The following is a 26,984-nucleotide window of genomic DNA, read 5'->3' on the forward strand; positions in this document are numbered from 1 at the left end:
CAGCGGTGTGTCTGCCACTACAGGGCACCCAGGCTAACCCACCACCCCAACAACAACAGGGACCTGGGGGCAGTGGTAGTGGGCACACCGTCCAGGGGACAGAGGCCGGGGGAAACAGGGCAACTCGGAGGGCTGCTGTGCGACAGGGGGGGGAGGAGAGGCCCAGGGAACCCACTCTCCAAGAGGCCCTCACCACCATCATGGCAGCCTACCACCACTCCCAAGAGACGATGGCGACGGTACTGGCCAGGTTCCAGGAGATCCAGGCACAGCAGGAGGAACGCTACATGGGGTTCACCAATCAACTCACCAACATCTCTACCGCTATGGGGAGCATAGTCCAGGCCCTCAACCGGATAGAAGACACGTTGCGGGACCATGTGGCACCACACAGGGCCCCTGTCACTAGCCAGGAACAGCCTACCACCTCCGCCGGCGCTAGTGGACAGGAGGCCCCACCACAACGACAGGCCACCAGAACCCCACCTCCTGCTGAAGAACAACCACCCCGCAAGAGGAGCCTGAGATCAAAAAAATCGACAGAGTAGGATGTCAAGACCCCCGCCAGCATGAGACACCCCCTGAAGTCATCCCACTGTCCCACATTGCCACCCTGTCCAACCTTGAACTGCCCCTGCTCCATCCTTCCACAGGCATATGGACAATGCACCTGTGAGACTGAGAACTGGACTCTGCCATGGCCATTACTCCACCCCCACCCATCACCGTGTTTATATCATGTACCATTATCTAGCACAAAAAATAAATCACTCAATGCACTGAAATCAAACAGGAGTCAGGCTGTATTATTTACAAATGTATAACACATTACCGATCAATTATGTTCTGTTAACTTTGTGCTGAACACATACCGAGATCAATAAGCATTAGTCCATGGGCTAACCAAGCAGAAGTCACGCAGTGGGTCATACAGCACTGAAAAGGGAAGGGAAAATCAAACATAATTTTAAAAGAACTGGGGGGTCATAGACAAAGTTGAGAAGCAGGAGGCTTTCAGGAAAAGTAAAATGGCGTGGGTGATTCTTACCTGTGTGCTACTGAAAATACTGTTGGATAACTCTGTCCCTGTTGTCTGTGTCATCCTCTGAGTCTTCCTCTTCACTTTCCGCAGGCTCCACAGCTGCTTCAACACCACCATCTGGACCATCCTCCTGCAGGAAAGGCACCTGACGTCGCAATGCCAGATTGTGAAGCATACAGCAGGCCACGATGATCTAGCACACCTTCTTTGGTGAGTACATCAGGGATCCCCCTGTCATATGCAGGCACCTAAACCTGGCCTTCAGGAGGCCAAAGGTCCTTTCTATGATCCTCCTAGTTCGCCCATGGGCCTCATTGTACCGTTCCTCAGCCCTGGTCCGGGGATTCCTCACTGGGGTCAATAGCCAAGGCAGGTTGGGGTAACCAGAGTCACCTATTAGCCACACACGTTGTCTCTGTAGCTGTTCCATCACATAAGGGATGCTGCTATTACGCATCACATACGCGTCATGCACTGACCCAGGGAACATGGCATTCACATGGGAGATGTACTGGTAAGCCAAACAGACCACCTGGACGTTCATAGAATGGTAACTTTTCCTGTTTCTGTACACCTGCTCATCGTCTTTTGGGGGGACTAAGGCTACATGGGTCCCATCAATGGCACCAATGATGTTGGGAATATGTCCAAGGGCATAAAAATCACCCTTCACAGTGGCCAAATCAACCTCCTCAGGGAATATAATGTAACTCCGCATGTGTTTCGTCAGGGCAGACTCTAGACAAAACTTTTGAAAACATAGGCTGAGACATTCCAGATGACATGGCCACTGTTGTCTGGAATGAGCCACTTGCAAGAAAATGGAGGACTGACAGAACCTGCACCAGAGGGGGAATTCCTGTGGGTCGGCGGATGGGGGACATCAGGGCTGGCTCCAGCTGGGCACACAGTTCATGGATAGTGGCACGGTCAAGTCGGTATCGTAGTATGATGTGGCGTTCTTCCATTGTCGACAGGTCCACCAGCGGTCGGTACACGCGAGGATTCATCCTTCTCCTCGCAAGTCCCAGCGGACGGTGCCTAGGAATGACAACATGGAGCACAGAGTCAAGCCAATCACTGGTACGTTCACCACAGCTTGCATAGCACACAGTTATCTATGTTTTGAAAGGCGTGTATGTGTGGCAATGCAAGGCCTAGGCCTGTGTGTCGCAGTAGAAATTATGCCATGTGGGCCCTTGAAATGGCGGCTGCCTGACCTGTGAAGTGGGACAATGGGATGTGAGGTCAATGCGCTGGCGGAGCACACCGTGGCGGTAGGCGGTCGAAGACCGCTACACGGAGCCGCATTGGTTAACATTGAAGCCTATGGGTTTCAGGAGCCAATGACGAGGTGCGCCGGCGGTAGCGGTACGCACCGCCGCGGGCGTGACCGCCATTTTCTATCTGCCTAATCACTCGAGACCTGATCATCCACAGGAGAGGACCTATACTGCAAGTGCTGCTGTGACCTCGGTCTGGAAGTGACAATGGCTGCTGCGACTGGGGAAAGGGCCCCTGCCTTCACGTCTGAAGAGTTGGAGAAGCTCGTGGATGGGGTCCTCCCCCAGTATGCGTTACTCTACGGTCCTCCAGACCAACAGGTAAGTACACCGGGTGCACATGGAATGGGCGATGCCTGTGTGGAGTGGGGTGGATGTAAGTTTGTGGGGTGGGGGGCGAATGAGGAGTGCAACGCACGACAGATGAGAGCATGTGCCATATGGCAAGGTTGGGGAGGGGGGGCCAATCACATCTAACATGCAGTAAGTTGATGAATGTTTCCTTCCCACCCTGTACTTGTCACATAGGTCAGCGCCCATCAGAAAGTCGAGATTTGGCGTGCCATCGCCAAGGAAGTCCGGGCCCTGGAGGTCCATGTCAGACGGGGCACCCACTGCCGCAAGAGGTGGGAGGACATCCGCCGCGGAACCAGGAAGACCGCCGAGTCACTGCTGGGGATGGCCTCCCAACCAGTCATACCCTGACCCCCCTAATGTCCCGGATCCTGGCGGTGGCCTACCCTGATTTGGATGGGCGCTTGAGAGCATCACAGCAGACACAAGGGGGTGAGTATCAGCACATTCTGCTATCTTTCTGCGCAGTGGAGGCGTCTGGGTGGGGGAGGAGGGTTGTGGGTGACATTAGGCCAGGGCGCTTTCTGTAGAGTAGTCCTCTCCCTTAGGCATGGCCCTGTGCTCCCGGCCCCCACCTCTGTAGGGTGACAAGTACAGCTATTGATGGTCCAGCCTCACACATCTGCGCGTTTGTCGTCTCTTGACCTGTTGTCTTAGTCAGAAGTACTGAGTAGTGTACCCCGAATGCGCGGCTTAGTGCATGAGGCTCCTGTGTCTGTCCTCTCCGCCAACGGTGTTGACATTGCATGCACTCAACCTGGTCTTCTTTTTTCTCCCCCCACCCTTCTTCTTCATCTTCTTGTGCATGTGTGCATTAGCATCATCAGGCGGAGGAGATTTGGCATCGGAGCACGAGGGAGCTGCAAGTCACAAGGCCCCGGTGGGCCCAGGAACAGACACCGAGGGCACCAGTGATCCGGAGGGCGAGGGGAGCACCACAACGGGAACCGGTGGTGAGAGCAGCGACACAGACACGTCCTCGGATGGGTGCTCCCTAGCGGTGGCGGAAACATCCGGGACCCCCGCCTCTACAGGTACAGCCGCCACCCAGCGCACCAGCCCCGCCCTCCCTGCAGCCCCTCAGCCTACGCTCCGTGCCCGCTCGCCCAGGAAGGCGGGCGTCTCCTTCGCCCCAGGCACCTCAGCCCCTGCCCCTGTCACCCCTGCTGCCCTCAGTGCGGAGCTCATTGACCTTGTGAGGACGCTCATTGTTGGGCAGACTACCCTTTTGAATGCCATCCAGGGGGTAGAAAGGGAGGTGCATCGGAGCAATGCCTACCTGGAGGGCATTCATTCGGGTCAGGCTGCCCATCAACGATCGTTCACTGCTCTGGCCTCAGCACTGACGGCAGCCATTGTCCCTGTTTCCAGCCTCCCTCTTCTGACTGCCTCCATCCTGTCTCTGTCTCCTGTTCCTCAGCCTATCCCATCCACACCATCTGACCAGCCTGCACACACCTCAACACCCAAGGGCAGCTCATCCAGACACAAGCACCACAGATCCCACAAACACTCACCCAAGCAACACCCAGATGCAGACATTCCAACAGTCACTGCCACCCCTGTGTCCCCCTCCTCCTCATCTCCCTCCTCCCTCCCTGTGACGTCTACACTCACACCTGCATGCACACCAACATCAGCCAGTGCTTCCATCACCACCACACCCTCCTGTACAGTCCGCATGCGTGCAGTCACCACCCCCACTGCCATTTACACGTCCCCTGTGTCCTCTCCCACTGTGTCTGTCACTCCCTCTTCCAAGACACACAAACGCAGGCAGCCACCCACCCAACAGCCATCCACCTCACGACAGCCTACAGCACCAGCACCTTCACCCAATGACAGCACACCTGACTCTTCCAAAACCACATCCTCTTCCTCCACTCCCATCACCACTTCTCCTACCCTTTACCTTAGCCCTAAAAAACTTTTCCTGGCTAATCTTGACCTCTTTCCCTCCGATGACCTACCCCCTCCATCTGCAAAGAGTCCCAAGAGCACCACAGCCACCACCAGCCCAGCTTCGGGTGTCACTGTTGTGCATGGGTTCTGGAGTCCACCCTTTGCCAGCAGTGACACCTCAATCAGCAGCAAGGACACATCCAGCCCCCCCCCGGCAAGAGGACCAGGAAACACAAGGGCCGCCGTGCGAGGACTGACACGGCTGCCCCCAAGGAGCAAAGTTCGCCCACTTCACCAGCCACATCATCTAGGGGAGGCAAGGGCCCGAGAGCCCCATCTAAGGAGCGTAAGGGCAGCAGGGCAGAGAAGTCAGGCAGCAGGAGCGCGGAGCAGGTGGGCCCCACATGCCACATCCCAGCGGGAAAGGAGGACACCAAAGGGCCCAGGACTCCGTCCCCGAAGGGTCCAGAAGCATCACGGTCGGAGGGCGACTGAGCAGGGAGTCCAGGGCAGGTCTGGCTCCCTTGACCTACTGGTTGTGCACCGCTGAACAGAGCCCGCCGTGCAGAAGAGCACCGCTGAACAGGGCCCGCCGTGCAGAAGAGGACCGCTGAACAGGGCCCGCCGTGCAGAAGAGCACCGCTGAACAGGGCCCGCCGTGCAGAAGAGGACCGCTCCGCTGGGCCCCGCCGTGAAGATAGGCACCGCTGTACAGGGCCCGCCGTGCAGAAGAGCACCGCTGAACAGGGCCCGCCGTGCAGAAGAGCACCGCTGAACAGGGCCCGCCGTGCAGAAGAGGACCGCTCCGCTGGGCCCCGCCGTGAAGATAGGCACCGCTGAACAGGGCCCGCCCTGCAGAAGAGCACCGCTGAACAGGGCCCGCCGTGCAGAAGAGGACCGCTCCGCTGGGCCCCGCCGTGAAGATAGGCACCGCTGAACAGGGCCCGCCGTGCAGAAGAGCACCGCTGAACAGGGCCCGCCGTGCAGAAGAGGACCGCTCCGCTGGGCCCCGCCATGAAGATAGGCACCGCTGAACAGGGCCCGCCGTGCAGAAGAGCACCGCTGAACAGGGCCCGCCGTGCAGAAGAGGACCGCTCCGCTGGGCCCCGCCGTCTCAAGCACCGCTCCGCTGGGCCCTTCCTGTCAAGCACCGCTCCGCTGGGCCCCGCCGTCCAAGCACCGCTCTGCTGGGCCCCGCCGTCTCAAGCACCGCTCCGCTGGGCCCTTCCTGTCAAGCACTGCTCTGCTGGGCCCCGGCGTCTCAAGCACCGCTCCGCTGGGCCCCGCCATCCAAGCACCGCTCCGCTGGGCCCCGCCGTCTCAAGCACCGCTCCGCTGGGCCCTTCCTGTCAAGCACCGCTCCGCTGGGCCCCGCCGTCTCAAGCACCGCTCCGCTGGGCCCTTCCTGTCAAGCACCGCTCCGCTGGGCCCCGCCGTCCAAGCACCGCTCCGCTGGGCCCCGCCGTCTCAAGCACCGCTCCGCTGGGCCCTTCCTCTCAAGCACCGCTCCGCTGGGCCCCGCCGTCTCAAGCACCGCTCCGCTGGGCCCTTCCTGTCAAGCACCGCCCCGCTGGGCCCCGCTGTCTCAAGCACCGCTCCGCTGGGCCCTTCCTGTCAAGCACCGCTCCGCTGGGCCCCGCCGTCTCAAGCACCGCTCCGCTGGGCCCCGCCGTCTCAAGCACCGCTCCGCTGGGCCCTTCCTCTCAAGCACCACTCCGCTGGCCCCGCCGTATCAAGCACCGCTCCGCTGGGCCCTTCCTGTCAAGCACTGCTCCGCTGGGCCCCGCCGTCCAAGCACCGCTCTGCTGGGCCCCGCCGTCTCAAGCACCGCTCCCCTGGGCCCTTCCTGTCAAGCACCGCTCCGCTGGGCCCCGCCGTCCAAGCACTGCTCCGCTGGGCCCCGCCGTCTCAAGCACCGCTCCGCTGGGCCCTTCCTGTCAAGCACCGCTCCGCTGGGCCCCGCCGTCTCAAGCACCGCTCCACTGGGCCCTTCCTGTCAAGCACCGCTCCGCTGGGCCCCGCCGTCTCAAGCACCGCTCCACTGGGCCCTTCCTGTCAAGCACCGCTCCGCTGGGCCCCGCCGTCTCAAGCACCGCTCCGCTGGGCCCCGCCGTCTCAAGCACCGCTCCTCTGGGCCCTTCCTCTCAAGCACCGCTCCGCTGGGCCCCGCCGTCTCAAGCACTGCTCCGCTGGGCCCTTCCTGTCAAGCACCGCTCCGCTGGGCCCCGCCGTCTCAAGCACCGCTCCGCTGGGCCCTTCCTGTCAAGCACCGCTCCGCTGGGCCCCGCCGTCTCAAGCACCGCTCCGCTGGGCCCTCCCTGTCAAGCACCGCTCCGCTGGGCCCTTCCTCTCAAGCACCGCTCCGCTGGGCCCCGCCGTCTCAAGCACCGCTCCGCTGGGCACCGCCGTCTCAAGCACCGCTCCGCTGGGCCCTTCCTCTCAAGCACTGTTTATGGTTCACTGTGCCCACCATGCCTCCTCCTTGAGCAGTGGAGACTGTCATCCACCAGATGGACTGTGGCTTTGCACTCCCAAGGATGGTACAGTGGGCAACCCACCCACTGTAGAGACTTGAGAGACTGTGGCTTTGCACTCCCCAGGATGGTGAAGTGGGCAACCCACCCACTGTGGAGACTTGAGAGACTGTGGCTTTGCACTCCCCAGGATGGTACAGTGGGCAACCCACCCACTGTAGAGACTTGAGAGACTGTGGCTTTGCACTCCCCAGGATGGTGAAGTGGGCAACCCACCCACTGTAGAGACTTGAGAGACTGTGGCTTTGCACTCCCCAGGATGGCGAAGTGGGCAACCCACCCACTGTAGAGACTTGAGAGACTGTGGCTTTGCACTCCCCAGGATGGTGAAGTGGGCAACCCACCCACTGTAGAGACTTGAGAGACTGTGGCTTTGCACTCCCCAGGATACATCAATGGGCATGGTGGCCCCTTCGTGGATCTGGCGTCGTGGACTCATGTGGCTGTGGTGCCTCCCCCTTCCCTTCCCCCTGAGGTGCCTGTAGTTTTTTCATCAGATGCCCCTGCAGTGTTCCCTCCAAAGGACTCAGGTCTCCTGTGTGGGCTTTGCCCTTGTGTCGCTACACTGTAGCCCACGGACTGTTCCCTTTAACTTTCATGTACAGGACTAATTGCCTCGGTTCTCCATGGCAGTGTATATAGTATCATTTTGTTATGGATATTTTGCATAGTTGACCGCTCCATATCAGAGTCTATTTTTTATATAAAATTTTCGTCCCAATTTATTTCTGTCTTTGCATTCTTAAGGGGGGTTTGGGTGGTGTCACTGTGCATTGTTGCTCTGCATTAGTGTGTACATAGTTTGGGGGGGTGGGGGTCGCATGTGTGTGTGCCGTAAGCTTCACTCCTCCCCCCTCCCGTGTGTCGTAGGTGCAGTACTCACCGTTGTCGTCTGCACCGGAGTTCGTACTCGTGGTAGATGAGAAGGTAGACGAGAGCAGGTAGGATGTTTAATTCGGGTTCCATGCTGTCCTCCTTCCTCGTGGAGTGTGTTTTGGTGCGCGTTTTCCCGTTTGTAGTCTGTTTCCGCCGTGTTTTTATCGGCGGGGCTCCCACCCCGGAAAAGGTGGCGGATTGGTGAGTTGTGATACTGTGGGCGGTACATTGTCTGCCCCCTGCCTGTTAGCGGTGACCGCCACGCTGTTTGTCTGCACCGCCGCGGCGGTCGGAGTGTTAATGTGGCGGGCTGTCTTGGCGGTTCCCGCCAGGGTCAGAATTCCATATTTTCGACCGCCGGCCTGTTGGCGGGTTGGCCGCCGCTTTATCACCGACCGCCAGGGTTAGAATCACCCCCATAGACTTATAGGACTTCTTGTTAGGTCCAAGAAAGACATGCCCTAAAAGATTCCTCTATGCCATGTACAATGAGATCCGGAAGCTTTCCCAAGTAGAAGCTGCTGCGTGTTTAAGGCAGATAGATAAAGAGAATTTGGAACAGGCTTTAGCTGTTGTCGACATCGGCATGAACGCTCTGTCCAACAGGATTTATTCCCTTAACAACATAGTGTCATCTGTGATTAACATTATTCAGACAGACATGTCCCTTTTATACCATGGACAAGGTTAGCTGCGTTCCATCATGCAGTTAATGTTGGACACCACAGATTCTGAAAAACAGCTGCGTTCCATGGAAGTACATTAATGGTAGTGACTTGTTTGCTGCTTTTAATTTGTCCAGGGAACAACAGACAATGGCTAAAAGGGATGCATGTTTAACCACGCTTCACATGGAAAAGCTAGAAAAGTTGCCTTTTACAGTTGGAGAGAGTGCATTGACAGTATGGCTTAAACAGCAGCCCATTTCAATCTTGCTCTGGGCAGATATGAGTGGCTAGGCGATAGCTATATTAAAGAAGAGTTGGAGTTGCCCTTTGAATATAAGTGTATGAACAGCGTCTTTTTTAGCAGAAGCGAATGTGAGACTACTGTTAGTCATTCAATGATCTGCAAACCGCTGTCCCTTCATGACCTTTGCAATGTGGGGGTCGTGAACTTGGCCTGTTTTCTGAAGGGTACTCCTGTCCCTTTGATTCGACCAGCATTTCATGTACTTTCGAATGGAAGTTATGTGGTGCTGAACGACTGAAGCTGACCAAATTTCAGTCTCTAAGGTTGTAACATTTTGCAGACTTGTTTTATTTCCGCCCCATGCAAGAGTTAAGAGTAGCAGAAATGTGGCCTCACATTGATACTACTAATGTAAATTATGACAAGCTGAGCAGACTTAGGGTGCTACTGTTCTAGAAACAAGGTGCATTGACATCGGCTAGAGAGAGGTATGCTCTCCAGATAGCAAGATCATCAGCCGAGATACAATCCCTATTAAATACCAACTTCCCTAAGCACTTTGGAGAGCTGGTATCGAGAAGTTTCAATGCTCCAAGCACCATAGGGATTGTCCATTTCTTTAAGGCTGTTGGGTCTGGATTTGTGTCCATCTTCCAGACTGTCTTCGGAGTCGCTTCTTCAGCCATCCATTCACTATTTTCCGGTGTGTTTGGCAGCTTTCCTTTGACTTTGGCATTGATCGGCGGGATACTACTGCTGTTGTTCCTGATACACAGTGGTTGTGGCTTCCAAACTAAGCGGAGTAATAGAGCTACAAACACCAGCCCAGCTGTGCCATGATCACATGGTACCGTTCTTTGGTGCTCCGTTGCTGGAAGAATTGAATCATGATTGGTCATTGTCATTCTGACCAGTCCTTTGGTGTGTGCAACCAGTCTTTCATTGCACATGGTGCCTCTTCGAGCATTTACCTTTGGTGTGTCTTGCTGTTTCACCTGAGCCTCCTGTGGACAAGAAACTGCTGATGTTCCCAATAAGGGTTCATTCACGAATGTGCCCATGAGACTAAGGCTGTTTCGTGAGGCCACTTACGAGCTGCCTTTGGTGTACTGTTTGGCTCCTTTGGGCACCTTGGATGGTGCTCCCATCGCTGGAGGTCCTGGGTCTGAGGCTGCTGCGCGCTACTGTTCTGTGGATCCATCTGCCAATCCTGTCATCGATCCGACATCTGACAATGTGGTTTCTTTCTTGGATGCCTTTACCTTTAATGGCGTCAATGACATTCTTCAAGATCATGACCAGTGTTAGATGAATCTGACCATTGGCCTATACGACAGTTTAAAGTTTGCCTACATTGCCATTAACTTTGGCCTGCTGTGCTTGTCATGGTCGACATTATGGGGGTCATTCCGACCCTGGCGGTCCATGACCGCCAGGGCCGGGGACCGCAGAAGCACCGCCAACAGGCTGGCGGTGCTTCCAGGGCTATTCTGACCGCTGCAGTAAAGCCGCGGTCAGAAAAGGGGAACCGGCGGTTTCCCACCGGTTTTCCCCTGGCCCAGAGAATCCTCCATGGCGGCGCTGCTTGCAGCGCTGCCATGGGGATTCCGACCCCCTTCCCGCCACCCTGTTTCTGGCGGTTTTCACCGCAAGAACCAGGATGGCGGGAACGGGTGTTGTGGGGCCCCTGGGGGCTCCTGCACTGCCCATGCCACTGGCATGGGCAGTGCAGGGGCCCCCTAACAGGGCCCCACAAAGATTTTCACTGTCTGCTTAGCAGACAGTGAAAATCGCGACGGGTGCCACTGCACCCGTCGCACCCCTGCAACTCTGCCGGCTCCATTCGGAGCCGGCTTCCTCGTTGCAGGGGCTTTCCCGCTGGGCCGGCGGGCGGCCTTTTGGCGGTCGCCCGCCTGCCCAGAGGGAAAGTTGGAATGGCCGCCGCGGTCTTTTGACCGCGGGGCGGTCATTCGGCGGTGACCGCATGGCGGGCGGCGACCGCTGCCTGCCGCGGTCAGAATGACCGCCTATGTCTTCTTGTATGATTTTAGCTATTTTTTTAAACAAGTTTTAAAGTTAGATTTTAGTTCTCTTTTAATATGATTTTACCTTGTTTTAGTCCCGTGCTTTTTAGCTTGGGTTCATCCACTTTCTCTGGCATCAGTAATTTGGCATCATACTTGTTCCAGCAATGGGGAGGGTGTAGTGGATCCTATTTAGTTTTAATGGGAATCAAGAGTTTAGCTTAGCCTCTGGCTTGCAGGCCTGTGCCCCCGTCACCCAGTGACTTTTAACCTACTTAGCTTGCTCTGATTTAGCACATTTATTTAATTAAATCTTCCAAGATGGCTGCCATCTTTATAGTTAGGAAGATGTTTTAGTTTCACGTTACCAGTGCCATTCTGTAAAGGTGTCACTATCATTGCAGCAGCCGCGTGTTCAAGAAAAGTGCTTTGTGCACCGGCTCCCTTTTATTTACAAATTAAGCACTGGTTCATTGTGCTATAATACTAATATCGATCCACCAAATGTTTTCTGGTCTCTGTTGAATTTGCACTTTTAAAAAAAAAGTTGCAATGCTAATATTTGCTAACTTTGCATTGTGTCACTTTTAGTGACTTTGTATTCGTTTGTACATTTTGAAAAGAGACCTTTTATTTTCTAAGCCGTTTTCATTGATTCTGCAAATGCAAATGTGTTGTAAATTGGACCCTTTGTCTGGTATCTTGCACTGCATGGATGACAATGAACACCCTATAACCAGAAAGCTAACCTCCAAAGATGGGAGCTTTGAAGTGTGCCAGAAGCCCCCAGACATGCCCAAAGGGGCGTGATATGATACAATTACCCTAAAGTAGGGAAATGTTAATTGAAATAGCTCCTTTTTTAATTGGAATATTTTTAAATTAATTTCGAACCACATTTTGCGGATTTCTATCAGGTTTGTTGCATTAAATTCTGGGCATTTGATTACAAATTTACAGTTATTCAGAAATATAACTGTAAAGACCAATCATCCTCACTACGAAGCACATTTAAGGCTCTGGTGTGAGATGAGCATGGAGTTGTCAAGGGCGTAAAAAACACCTCCTCAAGGACTTGCAGAATATGCTACTCATATCGGCCTGGGCTTTGCATCCACAACCACGCGCCACACCACCAAAGCCTACGGCACGGTTACACCTTTGGTTCCTGTGTGCTCTTCACACTAAAGAGGTTTACAGGAATGGTGGAGAATGTTGCAGGGAATGGGAGGAAATGTAAGGGATGCATCGAGAGATAGGAGAAAATTGAAAGAACGCATCTAATGCTATTAATGGAGGGATTTAATTTGTCAAGTCTACATATTGTTATTGATGACATTTAATGGACGTTCTTACTCTTTCCCATCAAGCCATATTTAGTCATGTGTGGCGGGACCTCCCAGAGCATGTGGTGTATACAGTATAAATAAAATATTTTGATCCAGCAAATAAATGTTGACCAGCTGCTATTTTTCTATTAGCATTATTATCCATCATCTTATTAAACTAAGCTTGGCAAGTGAAGGCTTCATAGTGTAGCTGTTGCTGTTGTTACGATTCTACACTGGCTTCTTCCCACTCAAAAAAAAAAAAGAAATGGAAGAAAAAATCTGTACGAGAACATTTCCTCCAAAGGCTCTATTCATGCTTTTGAAGTAATTGTGTTTCTTATCCTTCTCTGTAGATCTTCATTATGTGGTATTGCAGACTGCAAATACAAAGTCATTTTTAATCAGAGGACGCTTAAGATTAGTGCTCTGTATTTATTTTCAAAATTGATGTTTTACATAGAACACCAGATATGCCACCAATGACTTTTCATAGCATAAGAGAAGTACGTATGCGTCATTTACACTTTCCTCTCTGTCCCAGATAAACCCCCCCCCCCCCCTTACCTTCTACATGAAACAAGACAAACTAACAATGAAAATGCCAATGGGACTTGGGTCTAAAATGCTGAGCTATTGTGTGCGTATAAGATTCATGCGCACCTTTAGCTCACAATCTTTCAATCTGTTATCTGTTAAAGAAAACCCATTCCAGGACAGGTGCTGAAAAATGTACATGAGTTGTCATAAATGCATTGTGACACAGGCATTGCAGACACTCTTGTTTTCTCACACATACTGGTGGATCACGGTTCCCGTTACACTTATTTTAATTTGTGAGCTGTTTTTACTAATATTTTATCCCTTGCTTGTGTTGGTGCTTTAATTATTGGGAACTGTGAGCTGTGAGAGGGGCCTTTTATTGCCCTTTGTCACCCTCATGTCCGCCGTTCCAGCACTGGCACACCGCCATTTTTGCAGGACGGTGTACCAGTGCCACACTGCTTCCTGTCTCACTCCTATTTAGGAGCATGTAGACACGTAGTAGATCCCATCTCCCTGGCTCCCGCCACACTTATTTGATTTTATGAGCTATTTTTACTAATATTTTAGCGTTTGCTTGTGTTGGTGCCTTTACTATTGGGAACCTGTGTGCTGTGGGAGGGGCTGTTTATTGTCCTCCGTCACCCTCCGTTCTACTGCAGCCTTTTGGGCTGATTGAGCAGAGAGGGTGCTGGCACTCTCCCACTTCCAGCACCGGCACACAAACATTTTTGCAGGTCAGTGCACTAGTGCCTCGCTTCCTCATGCCTCACTCCTATTTAGGAGCCTGCTGACGCAGACGTGCAGCAGATCCCAGCTCCCCGGCTCCAGCCACACTTCAGTTTCCTCCTGCCTAGACTTTATTGCCCCTTTAAGAATTGAAATATTGTCCAGGACGAAATCATCTGCTCCCTGGTTCATGGCTCAACTTTGTCTGAAAATGTTGAAGACAAGAGCTCAAATGGTTTCTTACCTCTGAGGGAAAACTCCATGAGAAAATTAAGCATAAGATCCTGCTGTCACAGTATAAATTGCCTATTATAACCGCAAAAACTGCATCTATGCAGATAAAATCAGGACACCGAGTAATTCCTCTAAGTGTCTGTTTAAAACCATTAAAGACCTTTCCTCCCCTCCCTCCCAGAATCAGGTTCCTACTTCTCAAGATTTATGTGACGGTATGGCCCTTTTTTGTTTCAAAAATGAGATCCTTGATTTATATTCTTCTATTAATCTTTCGCCCGCCTCTGACTCCCTGTCCAATATAAAGGGCTCCTCTGGGCAAAAATTGTTGGATTTTCCATAATTTCTCCCCAAGAGACCAAGGAGCTATGTTTGAGAATAAAATCCTGGTCTCCACTAGATCCTTGTGCCGCTAATATTTTCCATCTGGCCCCTGAGCCAATTGCAGACTTCCTGCAAAATACTTCAAGGTATATTCTTCAAACAGGCATCTTTCCTACTCCTTTAAAAAAAAAAACAGTGTCGACCCGGCTGATTTCAAGAACTATGGCCCTAAATCTCTGATCCCTTTTCCCTCTAAGGCCTTGGAAACATTTTTAAATCAGAAACTTGTTGATTTTATTGACACACACGGTGCCTTGGATCCCTCACAAAATGGCTTTAGATCCGGCCACAATACAGAAATTGCTCTTGTGGCTGTAACTGATAATACTTGGCGCCATCTTGATCAGGAGGGTGCAACCATTATACTCCTACTCGCTTTGTGTAGGAGGCTTGCCTGCTTTGTAGTGGGTACCCTAGGTACCTACTCCTTACACCAGGTCTAGTTATCCCTTATTAGTGAAATGTAGGCAGTGTTCTGGCAGATTAGGCTGTCTAGAGGTAGCTGTAGCAAAGCAGCTTAGGCTGAACTAGGAGACATGAAAAGCTCCTGCAATACCGCTGTAGTTACACAGTACTTATACACAATAAAAGACAATACTCAGTGTTACCAAAAGTAAAGGTTCTTTATTTTAGTGACACAAGGACAAAAATATCTTAGAGGTAATACTCCTTCTGGAGGTAAGTATTATACACAATATATACATTAGAGGACAAAATCAGGTAAGTAAATAGTCATAGAGTAGTGCAAACAGTAGAAGATACAATAGAATGCAATAGGCCTAGGGGACAACACAAACCATATACTTAGAAAGTGGAATGTGAATCACAGATTCCCCCTTAGCCAAGTGTAGTGTGTAGAGGGACACTGGGAGTGTAAGAAAACATCAAAAGTAAGTAAAATACCCCACCCCAGAGCCCAGGAAAGTAGGAGTAAAGTACTGCAAGTTTCCTCAGGAGGTATTGCAAGAACCAAGCAGGACTGTAAACAACAAATGGTGGATTCCTGGATCTGAAGACCTGTGAAAAGAGGAGACCAAGTCCAGAAGTTGCAGAAGATTCTAGGAAGGACAGGAGCCCCTGCCAACCTAGAATATGGAGCAAAAGATTATTCTCCGGTTAGAAGAAGTCTGCAGAAGAGCACCAAAGAAGATGGCTGTGGGTTCCTGCATGGTGCAGGAGATGTCCCACGTCAAGATGTTGGATGAAGGCTGTTTGCGTCGCTGCATTAATTCAACAATCCTTGGTTCAAGCAAGGTTGCGGTTTGCGTCAAAATGGCACTGCCTGGACCCAGGAGGGACCTGGGGGCCTCAACTCGGACTGAGGAGGCAGAGCGGGCTCCCAACACTGGAGAGTGTGCCCACAAATGACCACGGAGCACCCACGGGAGTCCCAGGACACAGGGACAAAGAAGGTGCAAATTGTGGTTGGTGCAGCACAACAAAAGAAGGTCCCACGCCACTGGAAAACAACTCAGCGAGTTGTGCATCGCAGGATGGATTGCTGGGGACCTGGGCATGAAGGATTCTTGGGAGAAGTGCACAGAAGCCCAAGGAGCTGGAGATGACGCTGTGGACTAGGGTGTCATCAGGAGAGGGGTCCCAGAGAACCGGTTGTCATCGCAGAAGGTGCCTGCAGGAGCAGGGAAGTGACTCTGTCAGTACACAGGAGATTCCTTTGGTTCTTCTGGTGCAGGGTGAAGACAGGGAGTCCTCAGAGCGTGCATGCCTTGGAAACTGTTGCAAATGCTGGCTAGAGCTGAAGTTGCAGGTCACAGAAGTCATCCTGGATACTTTGTTGCAGTTACAGCGGTGCCTGAATCAGTCTGCAGTTGTTCCGATGTCCAAAAGCTGAAGCAGAGGATGCAGAGGATTCCTGGAGGAGTCTTGCAAGCTGAATCTGAAGAGAAACCCACAGGCGAGACCCAAAATAGCCCTGAGAGAGTGATTGGCTACCTACCCAGGTATGCATCTATCAGGAGGGGTCTCTAACGTCACCTGCTGCCACTGGCCACTCAGAGATTTCCAGAGTGTCCCCACACCTTGGAAAACAAGATGGCTAATGCCAGGGACACACTGAAGGAGCTCTGGGCACCACCTCTGGGGTGGTGATGGACAAGGCAGTGGTCACTCCCCTTTTCTTTGTTCAGTTTCATGCCAGAGCAGAAACTGGGGGTCCCTGAACCGGTGTAGACTGGCTTATGCAAGGAGGGCACCATCTGTGCCCTTCACAGCATTTCCAGAGGCTCTGGGAGGCTACCCTCCCAAGTCTGTAACACCTATTTCCAAAGGTAGAGGGTCTAACACCCTCCTCCCAAAGGAAATGCATTGTTTTGCCTACCTGGGACTGAGCTGCTCAGACCCCAGGAGGGCAGAAACCTGTCTGTGAGGTGGCAGCAGCTGTAACCGCAGTACAAGCATCAGAGAGCTGGTTTGGCAGAACTAGGGGGCCATGGTGGAGCCCCCAGGATGCATGGGATCGGCCCCCAATACCAGATTTGGAATGGGGGGACAATTCCATGATCTTAGACACATCATATGGCCATATTAGGAGTTACCATCGTGAGCTACATATAGGTATTGACCAATATGTAGTGCACACGTGTAATGGTATCCCCACACTCACAAAGTCCGGGGAATTGGCCCTGGATGGCGTAGGGGAACATTTGCTAGTGCAAGGGTGCCCTCACACTTAGTAACTTTGCACCTAGCCTCTAGTAAATAAAAGTTAGACAGGGAGGTGACTTATAAGTTGCTTAAGTGCAGTGAAAATGGCTGTAAAATAGTGTGGGTACTATTTCACTTAGGCTGCAGTGGCAGTTCTGAAGAAAGGTTTGTCTGAGCTCCTTATGGGTGGCAAAAGAAATGCTGCATCCCAAAAGGATCTCCTGGAACCCCAATGCCCTAGGTACCTAGGTACCATATACTAGGGACTTATAAGGGGGTCCAGTGTGCCAATTGGAATTGGACTATGGAGTCACTAAACTATAGTGACTAATTTGGAAGCAGAGAGAGCATAAGCACTGGAGTTCTGGTTAACAGAACGTCAGTGACGCAGTTAAGCACTACTGACAACACACACATTAGGCCACAAACTATGAGCCCTGGGGTCCTGGCTAGCAGGGTCCCGGTGAGACAGGCAAAACACACTGACAAATAGGGTTTTAACTATGAGCACTGGGGTCCTGGCTAGCAGGATCCCAGTGAGACAGTAAAAACACATTGACACACACTCACAAACAGGCCAAAAGTTGTGGTAACCATGCTAGAAGAGGCTACTTTCTCACACTTTGTCTGCTACATTTGACCCGGTTTGGCCTGTTCGGATGATTCAACAGCTGAAGGAGATTGGGGATGGTGGCCATGCTATCAGTCGTCTATCTTCTTTCCTCACCGCCAGACTCCAGGTGGTCAACTGTGGGGATTTCAAGGCTGACACCTTCAGTCTTCCTTGTGGTGTCCCCCGGGGGTCCGCATTGAGTCTGACTCTTTTTAATATCTATGTGGTACCATTGGCAGCCCTGGTCTGGTCCATTGGCTTTGAGGTTCAATCTTATGCTGATGATACGCATATAATTGTGACAATCACAAATGATGTGACCTCTGTCGCCTAGTCTTTTAGGCAGTTTATGTCCAGCATTGAGAAATAGATGAGCAATAATGCACTCAAATTCAATGCTAGAAAAGATAGAGGTGCTGATGTTTGGGGCCCATAAATAAATGTAGTCTGATATCTGGTGGTCCGAGGAGTGTGGTCCTCTTCCACCCATGTGGATTCTGCTAGAAATCTGGGTATCTCAGTAGATACCTCTTTGAAATTTACCACCCAAGCTAGTCTCACATCCAATACCTGTTTTTATATTATCAGAGTACTGAGGAAGATTTTTCCTTTCATTCCTAATGAACTATGACAGACGTTTGTCATTGTTATTATCATTTCCCGTCTAGATTACTGTAATTCCCTCTATCTTAATTTGGGAAAGAGAGGTATTAATAAGCTGCAGGTGACCCAAAATCTGCTGCTCGGCTTATTCTAAACATTCCCAGGAAAGCTTTGGTTAGGGAAGGTCTGAAGGGTCTTCACTGGCTTCCCATCAAAAAGAGAATTGCTTTCAAAGCCTTGTGTATGGTTCATAAAGCTCTGTATCTTAACAACACAGAACAGCTTGATGCCATTTTTCACTGGTAACTGCCCGCAAGATCTCTCAGATCATTTGCTCGGAGACTGGCAACTGTCCCTAGATTTCATAGAGTCAGATGGGAGGAAGGGCCTTTTCGGTGGGAGTTGCCAAATTAAGAAATACCCTGCCGCTCACATGGAAGATGAGGAAATCCTCTCTACTTTTAAAAAGTGATTGAAAACTTGGATTTTTACCCAGAACGCCTTTGAATGTATAGGTGCTTCCCCGCCTTGAGCGGGTTTCTGCCAGTGCCTTGATACCCTCAGGTTTTGTGCGGTTTATGAATGTCTATAACATAACATAACACATAATTGCCATGTTTGACCGGTGAAAAAAATATAACAAAGTGAAACTAGTGTGCAAAGCATAAAAAATGAAGCGAGCAGTTCAGTAACACTGTACAGGTGTCTGGCTCTCATAAAAACAATATAAATACAGGGTACGAGATGGGCAGTGGTACAGGAAGTGGGGGTGGAAGCAGCAGTTAGAGCAAAATTTAAAAAGTGTGTGAAGGGGGAGTGCAAGGAAACATATCCCCTGCCATTGAGACTGAGGCCCTCATTCTGACCCTGGCGGTCTTTGACCGCCAGGGCGGAGGACCGCGGGAGCACCGCCGACAGGCCGGCGGTGCTCCAATGGGGATTCCGACCGCGGCGGTAAAGCCGCGGTCGGACCGGCACCACTGGCGGGCTCCCGCCAGTGTACCGCCGCCCCATTGAATCCTCCACGGCGGCGCAGCTTGCTGCACCGCCGCGGGGATTCTGACCCCCCCTACCGCCATCCAGATCCCGGCGGTCCGACCGCCGGGATCCGGATGGCGGTAAGGGGGGTCGCGGGGCCCCTGGGGGCCCCTGCAGTGCCCATGCCTCTGGCATGGGCATTGCAGGGGCCCCCGTAAGAGGGCCCCTACATGTATTTCACTGTCTGCTGCGCAGACAGTGAAATACGCGACGGGTGCAACTGCACCCGTCGCACAGCTTCCACTCCGCCGGCTCGATTCCGAGCCGGCTTCATCGTGGAAGCCTCTTTCCCGCTGGGCTGGCGGGCGGTCTGAAGGCGACCGCCCGCCAGCCCAGCGGGAAAGTCAGAATTACCGCCGCGGTCTTTCGACCGCGGAACGGTAACCTGACGGCGGGACTTTGGCGGGCGGCCTCCGCCGCCCGCCAAGGTCAGAATGAGGGCCTGAATCTTTATCTTGAAAAAGTGTCCCCTCGAGTAGGCAATTCAATCATACAGCTCATCCATTCAGAACACTCAGAGATATAAATGCAGCAGTTGTCATACATGTTCATGCATCATGACACAATCATGACGTGCGGCCATGTTAGTTCATGCAGATGGCCATGTTTAACAAGTGAATTAAAATGTAGCAAAAGGGAGAACTAGTGTGCAGAAAAAGTGTGTGGACTGGTGTTGGTGACAGGTTCTCATAATACAAATATACATACAGAATACAGATCGGGATTAGGCCTCGGAGCGGGACAGAAAGGAGGGGGAGAGAGCAAGTAAACATATGTACTCCCAAGGGGCGCTGAATCTAAAATAAAAAAAGATTCTCCTCTAATACGCAGTGGAAGTATACAACCCATCCAGTCAGAACAATCTGAGATCTAAGTGCTTCTTGGCAGGTCAAACACAAAAACATGGAGTAAAGCCATCAAATCAGGAGCAGACCACTGATATAGATAACAAAATGACCCAATCATGACCCAGGGTGGTCTAAGCCCACTCTAAGTATATGATATGTATTGGAAAGTATAGATTTTTCCAAGGAACACATAATACTGTGTTTAGTAGACAGTGCTTCATTCGAGCCGGAGGTTGCTAGTCGGAGTCACAGGCTCCCTTTTTTGGAGACCGGCACTTATTTTTCGAGATCAGACATTTCTTGGGAGCAGGAGGGAAAAACACACAAACATTAAGGAGAGGAAGAGAAAGACAGAAAAAACCCATTACAAAGGAAGATAGCAGGAACCTGCAAGACTGAGATGAAAGGAGGGTAATATCTGGTAGTGGATTAAAGAGGCCTGAGGGGTACTGAGGACCACACAGCCTTGGTATTTGGCATGCAGACATTTATTGCCACCAAACCTGGGCTTCTGACGAGAGGTTTGAGAACCAGCATTCAGTTTTTCACAAAGTAAGCACTGGTAGAGGGTCCTAAAAATGAATGAGTCACAAGAAAATATGTGTTAGCCTTAGTTTGTACTTCATTAATAGAGTGTCAAATTCAATCTGAAGGATACATGGGTGTGTGTGAGATAAAGGTATTTTGAAAAAAAAAACCTCTATAGAGACAATGACTGCTCAGTAAATAACACAAAACACATATACACGTTTGAAAGGTACAAGGTAGAAATCAATTGTGTTTGGTCAACAAATGATTGAAACTGTAGAACATATTACTAAAAACAATCCTTGATACATTAGTAAGATATTTACTCAAACTAGTAGAATAATGCCATAGACTGTGGTGTGTGCAACATGGTGGTAACCTTTTGCACTAACATGAATCATAAAAGAGTACAAATAAAATAATGGGGAGTTAGAGTCCAGTCTAACATTCTTTTTTGCAACTCATCTAAGGTTTAAGATTGGTTAAAGGTGAAACAAAAAATTCATTTCTCAGGTTCCTCCTGCAGCACATGTAGTCTAGTCCAACCTCAAGCTTCAACTGAGGACATTGCCCAGCTTCGGTTCTTGAACTCCAAGGATTTTCGCTCCACATTTCAAGCATTTGAAGACTGTTTACAAGATGTTGTTAGTAGCTGTTGATAATGAGACCCAGTGAGAGTCACAGTGTGGTGCCCATTTCTCTAAGTACCCAAAGCCCATGCCCAAGTAAGGTTTGTGTGTAGTACAGAGGCCTAGGGACGGGCAATTTCTGCCAAACCAACTGCTGCCGGATCTCAGGAGATCATGCTCTTACTGGAACATTTCATAAACGTCAGATCACCAAAATAGTAGTGGAAGTGGCATCACACAGCCTTTAACCTTCAATTCTACTCACACACACACATGCTTACACATACACACATTCACTTTTACACACCCTCTCTCATGTAAACCCACATTCACTTGCAAGCAAGCACACAAAATCATTTTTTTTACTTACCTCAGCTGTAAGGGAAGGTCATATTCCAAATAATTGTACTCCATTTTTTAATAAACTAATAATGTAAACATGATTCACTATTAGAGTAATACAAATATTGAAAAAAAAGAAAGTGGAGCCCCAACCGACATCCATAAGGATGAGCTGTCACTGTTCTTGGCACAGACTTTGCCACTTTAGAGGCCAGGGGTTGCAAGACAGTGCCAGAGATTGCAAGGGGCAAGCCAAAGGTAGCAGCTGTGACCCCTGATGTCCCATAAATGACATCCATGAAGCTTTTGTACTTTTCTGCATAACCTGAGCTGATTTGGGTCATATTGATGGCTGATATCTAAATCTGATTTTCTCTCACCACCAGGCTGTGGGAGAGGGGGCCTGCATGGTGAGGCTGAAACCATCTCCAGTGAGTGCAAGAGCAGTGAGACCACACTGGGCTCGGTCTCTGTGCAGCTGGGGAACTGCGTTGACACTGTGGATTGGCTTCACCTTGGGTCATGGACGTCGGGTGCAGTTGTCACTTCAGGTGTCGGGTTTCTTTGGTTCTAGCAGCTGCAGAGTCTTATACTTGGAGTTCCTTCTTTCAGGACTGGCCCGGTGCCCACAGGAGACTTTAGTCTTTATTGTAGGCTGGACGAGCTGGCTTCTTGTGCTGAGTCCTTTGAGGTCAACAGGCAGCAGGGAGTCGGCGTGGTGAGCTGCTTCTTCTTTTCCTAGTCTGCGAGTGCTACTCTTCTTTGTCTGGGTCTTCTTAGGTTCTAGAAATCTGACTTCTAGGGTTCAGGGGTGCCACCTAAGTACTCAATTTAGAAGTTTTACAGGGAGTGCCAGGCAGTAGCCAATGGGCTTACCATCCTTTAGGGTGACTACACCCTTCATATGACCACTTCCTCTGGCAAGTGGCCATAACCCTAACCCTAGTGGTCTAATTATTTCCAAGCAAGATGGAGGAATTTGAAAAGTAGTGTCTACTTCAGCTTGTCCACCTTAGGGGTAGGACTGGCATGAAGTGGGTACTCCTACTAATTTAGCTAATTTTCCCATCTGTGCTGCTTCCAAACGTGGTGTCAGGATGGGGGGGGGGGGCGTTGGTCATCTCTGCCATTTGGAGAAACCTAGGTCACATTACAAAGGCATCAAGGCCTTTGAAGCTCCCTGCCCTGGAATGTCTATCCTGCCTTGTAGAGGAGGTCACACCTCTGCCCAATACAGGCTTTTGTCTCAGGTTTCACGGTAGGGGGGCCAGAAAGATGTCTGTGGTGGCTGAACTGGTGAGGACCAGTCAGTCAACACACTAGTAGTTGGTAGGTTTTCAGAGGGCACCACAAAGGTACCTTCTGGGTATATTTTCTAATAAATCCATCACCGGTGTTAGTGAAGGTTTATTATTCTGAGATGTTTGACACTAAAAATCCTAAGATTCAGAGAAGCCATCATGTAGCTGGGGAACTTGTAGTGACCAGTGTCCAGCGCATGCATTTAAAATGTCTCACCTGTACAGTTACTATGTCTATGAATTGGCAAAGACATAGCAGGGGCTTATTTGCTCATGCATATATGCCCTCACATGTAATATAATGCACTGAGCCTTAGGGCTGTAAGGTCGGCTAGAGTGGTGACTTACATATATTGCATGTAGTGTTAGGGGGTATTGCACACAGGCTGTGTGCCTTGTTGTGTTTTCAATTTTGGTAGCACCTTGTCACGCAGCCTGCAATGGCAGTCTGCATAAGGTTGGTGATGGGTCCCTCAGAGTGGCACATGTTGTGCTGCAGCTCTGAGGGGACCTCTTCAGTACCAATGCCATAGGTACCAGGTGTACCATTTACTAGGGACTTGCTGGCATTGTGGACCTGGTTAGCAGGAACTCAGGGCTCTTCAGTCAAAGTTGCGTCTAAAAACCAGGTAAGAAGTGGGGGGTACTGCAACCAGAACTCAGGCCCCTACACAAGCCCCCCATTGAGACCAGGAGACTCAGCAAAACCTAGGAGAGTCTACCTAGTCCGTTAGGTGAGGAAGAGTAAGGGCACAGGCTGCATGGTGGCAGGGCCTCCTCTCTCCCACATTCTACTGTCCAGGTAATTTCCTTTGGGAAGCTGACCCACCGCAACAGTGTTAGGACCCCATTTAGAATGTTCTGATTTTGCTTTTTCCCTTTCCTTTGGATGAGAGGTGTCCACCTTTGCTGTTCCAGCAATAAGGAAGCTGCCTCTCTATATAGTGTACTAAAATCAAGTACACTATGCAGAGTCCAGTGGATTCCCAATTGGATTCACAGAGGCAAAGGTGTATCACATTTATTGCTTCTGTGAGAACAAATGCTTAGCACTATCCTCTGATAAGCCTAACTGCTCGCCCACATTACCACAAAATAGAGCATTATTTCTATCTACCTTGTCTCTCCAAAATCCACTGGTCTCTTTGCACAGGGTACTTAATTTTAGAGCACTGTATAGACAGTCAGCTTCCTACATTGGTGGAAAAGCAGTTGGGTCTGCAATTTTGCATTTGCTGACTACAAGAGTAAATCCAAAAATTGCCTTTATTTAAATTGCATTTTTTTAATTCAGCATTTTCCCAAATCCTTAAAAGTCCTGTAGGGGTCCTGCACTCCAATTTTCTGAATGGGGCCATTTGCAACCCCTAAAAAAACATTTTCCTAAGTACCAAACACTATTTTGCAATTTGGCAACCTATTATCAAATCTCAAAATGGGTTAGCAATTCAGTTTTAGAAAGGGGTGTGTTTAGGGCGTCCCTTCCTAATAGTGACTCACACTGGTTTGTGTGAAAGTTTTGCAACCGAAATGCGGTCGCAAAGCATTCACATTTACCAACTCCATGAAGGAGGTGGTAGCCTATTAGCAAATGGGAAGGGGTCCCTAATAGTCCCCTTTACTTTTGTGAAAGTGGTCTCACAGACCATTGCCTACTCTTAAAAAATGGAAAAAACATATTTTCATTTTTCTTTTTGAAACACATCCCATTTTCCTTTAAGGGAAATGGGCTACATTTAATGGCTTGGCAATGGTTTTATTGAAAAAGCAATCACAGACATGGTGGTCTGCTGACCCCAGCAGACCACCATCCCTGTGTTCTTGCAATTTACAATGGGTCCCAAAGCAAGACGCACCTGATGAATATTAAAGAGGTAGGTCTATTTGCCACCCAATGCGACTCGCACAGTGTGTCAACGGCACATTGGTACATGGATGTTTGTTATTTCCTAATTACGATTTGCAAAGAATTGCAATTAGGAAATCGCAAACTGTTTTTTTTGTACATCTGGTCCACTGTACCTTTTAAATTTTGTTTTAATTTTTATACTACAGGGAACCCTTTCTTTGATTTGCCTCCAATTTTGGCGATGTTGCCTCCCCCTTTCTCCCCTGGATACAGATTTTCACCTACCCTTTGCTAGAATAAATTTCCAATCATGTACAAGGAAGGAATGTGCTGTGAAAAAAATGTCTAAATACTCCAAAAGCAGCATTTTTATGTGTATTTGCTGAATTTGCTTTGAAGGGCTGCTTTCCACCCCAGGGTGCATATTTATTCACATGTACAAGTACATAACTGATATTAATTTTGCAGGTGTAAATCCGTATTTTGTGAATCCCAAAATGTATTAACACTTCTAAATATAGACATTTGCTTACCTAAGGCTAATTTAAGTTGCCAAATGACTGGGAAAAATAACAAAATGCTTACTTTTCCAGCAGGTACACATCTTAAACATGACTTTCTTATAACCCTTCTTCCACAGAGACTGTACTTAATGCCAGAAATCTACTCAGCCATGCTAAACTATCTAGGGCTGTATTACACAAAGTGCCCCGGGGGTGCACTTTGGTCCTACAGAAGCGACTGCAGACACTTGTGCAACCCCTTCTGTAATACAGATAGCGCTGGAGCACATGTAGTGCAAGTGTTATCATCAGAAGGTGTTTCCTCACTTGCATGGGGGTGTGACCTCGTGCAAATCAGGGAATCTCTTTGTGTCAGCACCTACACTAGATTAGAGACATGGGCGCAAAGCAAAGAAGCTGTCAGGAGGCGCACGATCAGTGCGCCCCCTGAGGGTAGCCCTCCAGAGGGGGTCCTATGGAGCCCACAGACATCCCCTTGAGGTGGGTGCAGTCCCTCACTGCACATGGGGCACCTCTTTGAAAGTGTGCTATTGCACCGTGGTGCAAACAGGTGACGTGCACCCTCTATGTAATAGGGTCTCTGTTATTAGTTTTGTGATACCTGGGGAAAGCTCATACTGTCACACTCCTTGTGAAGCAGATGGTCTCTCAAGGTTTCCTTGGTACTCTGAAGTCTTTCTGACACCAGAAACATTACTTTGAAAAGAATATTTGCCTGTTTTGAGATTTGTTTCCAAGATAGCATTCGTCTCCAGATGTCCATCTAAGTTCAGTTGTAATTGTATATGCCAAACAACACATCCAATATTTGAGTTTGCACTAGGGAGCTTTTACACGTGGTAGCTGAGTAACTCAAAACCTTGGGAACCATCATGTGATGTGCTTTTAAATGATTAAGGGCCAGATGTACGACTTCGAGTTTTGTGACTCGCAATTTGCGACTCGTTTGCGTGTCGCAAATTGCCACAAAACCTTATGTACAACAGTGTACTTTACACTGTTTGCAATTCGCAGTGGGGTCGCAAATGACCTACCTCGTGAATATTCATGAGGTAGGTCGCAATTTGCGACCCCATTGGAAATGGATGCCCTCACAGGGATGGCGGCCTGCTGGAGACAGCCGACCATCATGTCTGTGACTGTTTTTAAATAAAGCAGTTTTTTTTTTTCAATGCAGCCCGTGTTCCTTAAAGGAAAATGAGATGCATTTAAAAAAAGAAAATTAAAAGTTTTCTTTTCATTTTTTCAGAGCAGGCAGTGGTCGGTGGGACCACTGCCTGCTCTGAAAAAATATTTTCTCTCGCAGTCACAAAGGGGAAGTGGTCCGGTGGGGACCCCTTCCCGTTTGCGAATGGGTTAGCACCAGTTTGAAGCTGGTGCTAACTGCGATTGTTTTGTGACCGCATTCACAGTCAACAAACAATGCAACATCACGCTGGTACTCGCAAATAGGAAGGGAACGCCCCTTCCTGATTGCGGCTCGCAAACATATTTTGCGATTCAGTAAATAGATTACTGCATCGCAAAATAGGGTCCGTACATACCAAAATGTTTTTTTCCTGCTGCAAACTGTCCGATTCTGCGAATTGGGCCATTTGCGACAGGAAAAATGGTACATGTATGTACCCTGAACCTCTACTCATTAGAGCATTTATGTTACCTATTCTATAATGTTTTAAAATACCACTGGGCTGGATATGAACCACCTGCTTAATCTCATATTCTTTATCAGTTATGCCTTTAATATGGGTAACCATTTAAGCATCATTTTGTCTGGCAACCCAAATTACACTTTTGCCATTTTGGGATTTCTGTACTCTCACTCCAGGTGGAAGAAAGTATTTTTCACTGAGTATCAGCTCCTCCATGGTAAATGGTGAGTTGCCTCATGCTCTTCTGT

Source organism: Pleurodeles waltl, chromosome 7 (assembly GCF_031143425.1).
Source record: "Pleurodeles waltl isolate 20211129_DDA chromosome 7, aPleWal1.hap1.20221129, whole genome shotgun sequence".
Classification (NCBI taxonomy): Eukaryota; Metazoa; Chordata; class Amphibia; order Caudata; family Salamandridae; genus Pleurodeles; species Pleurodeles waltl.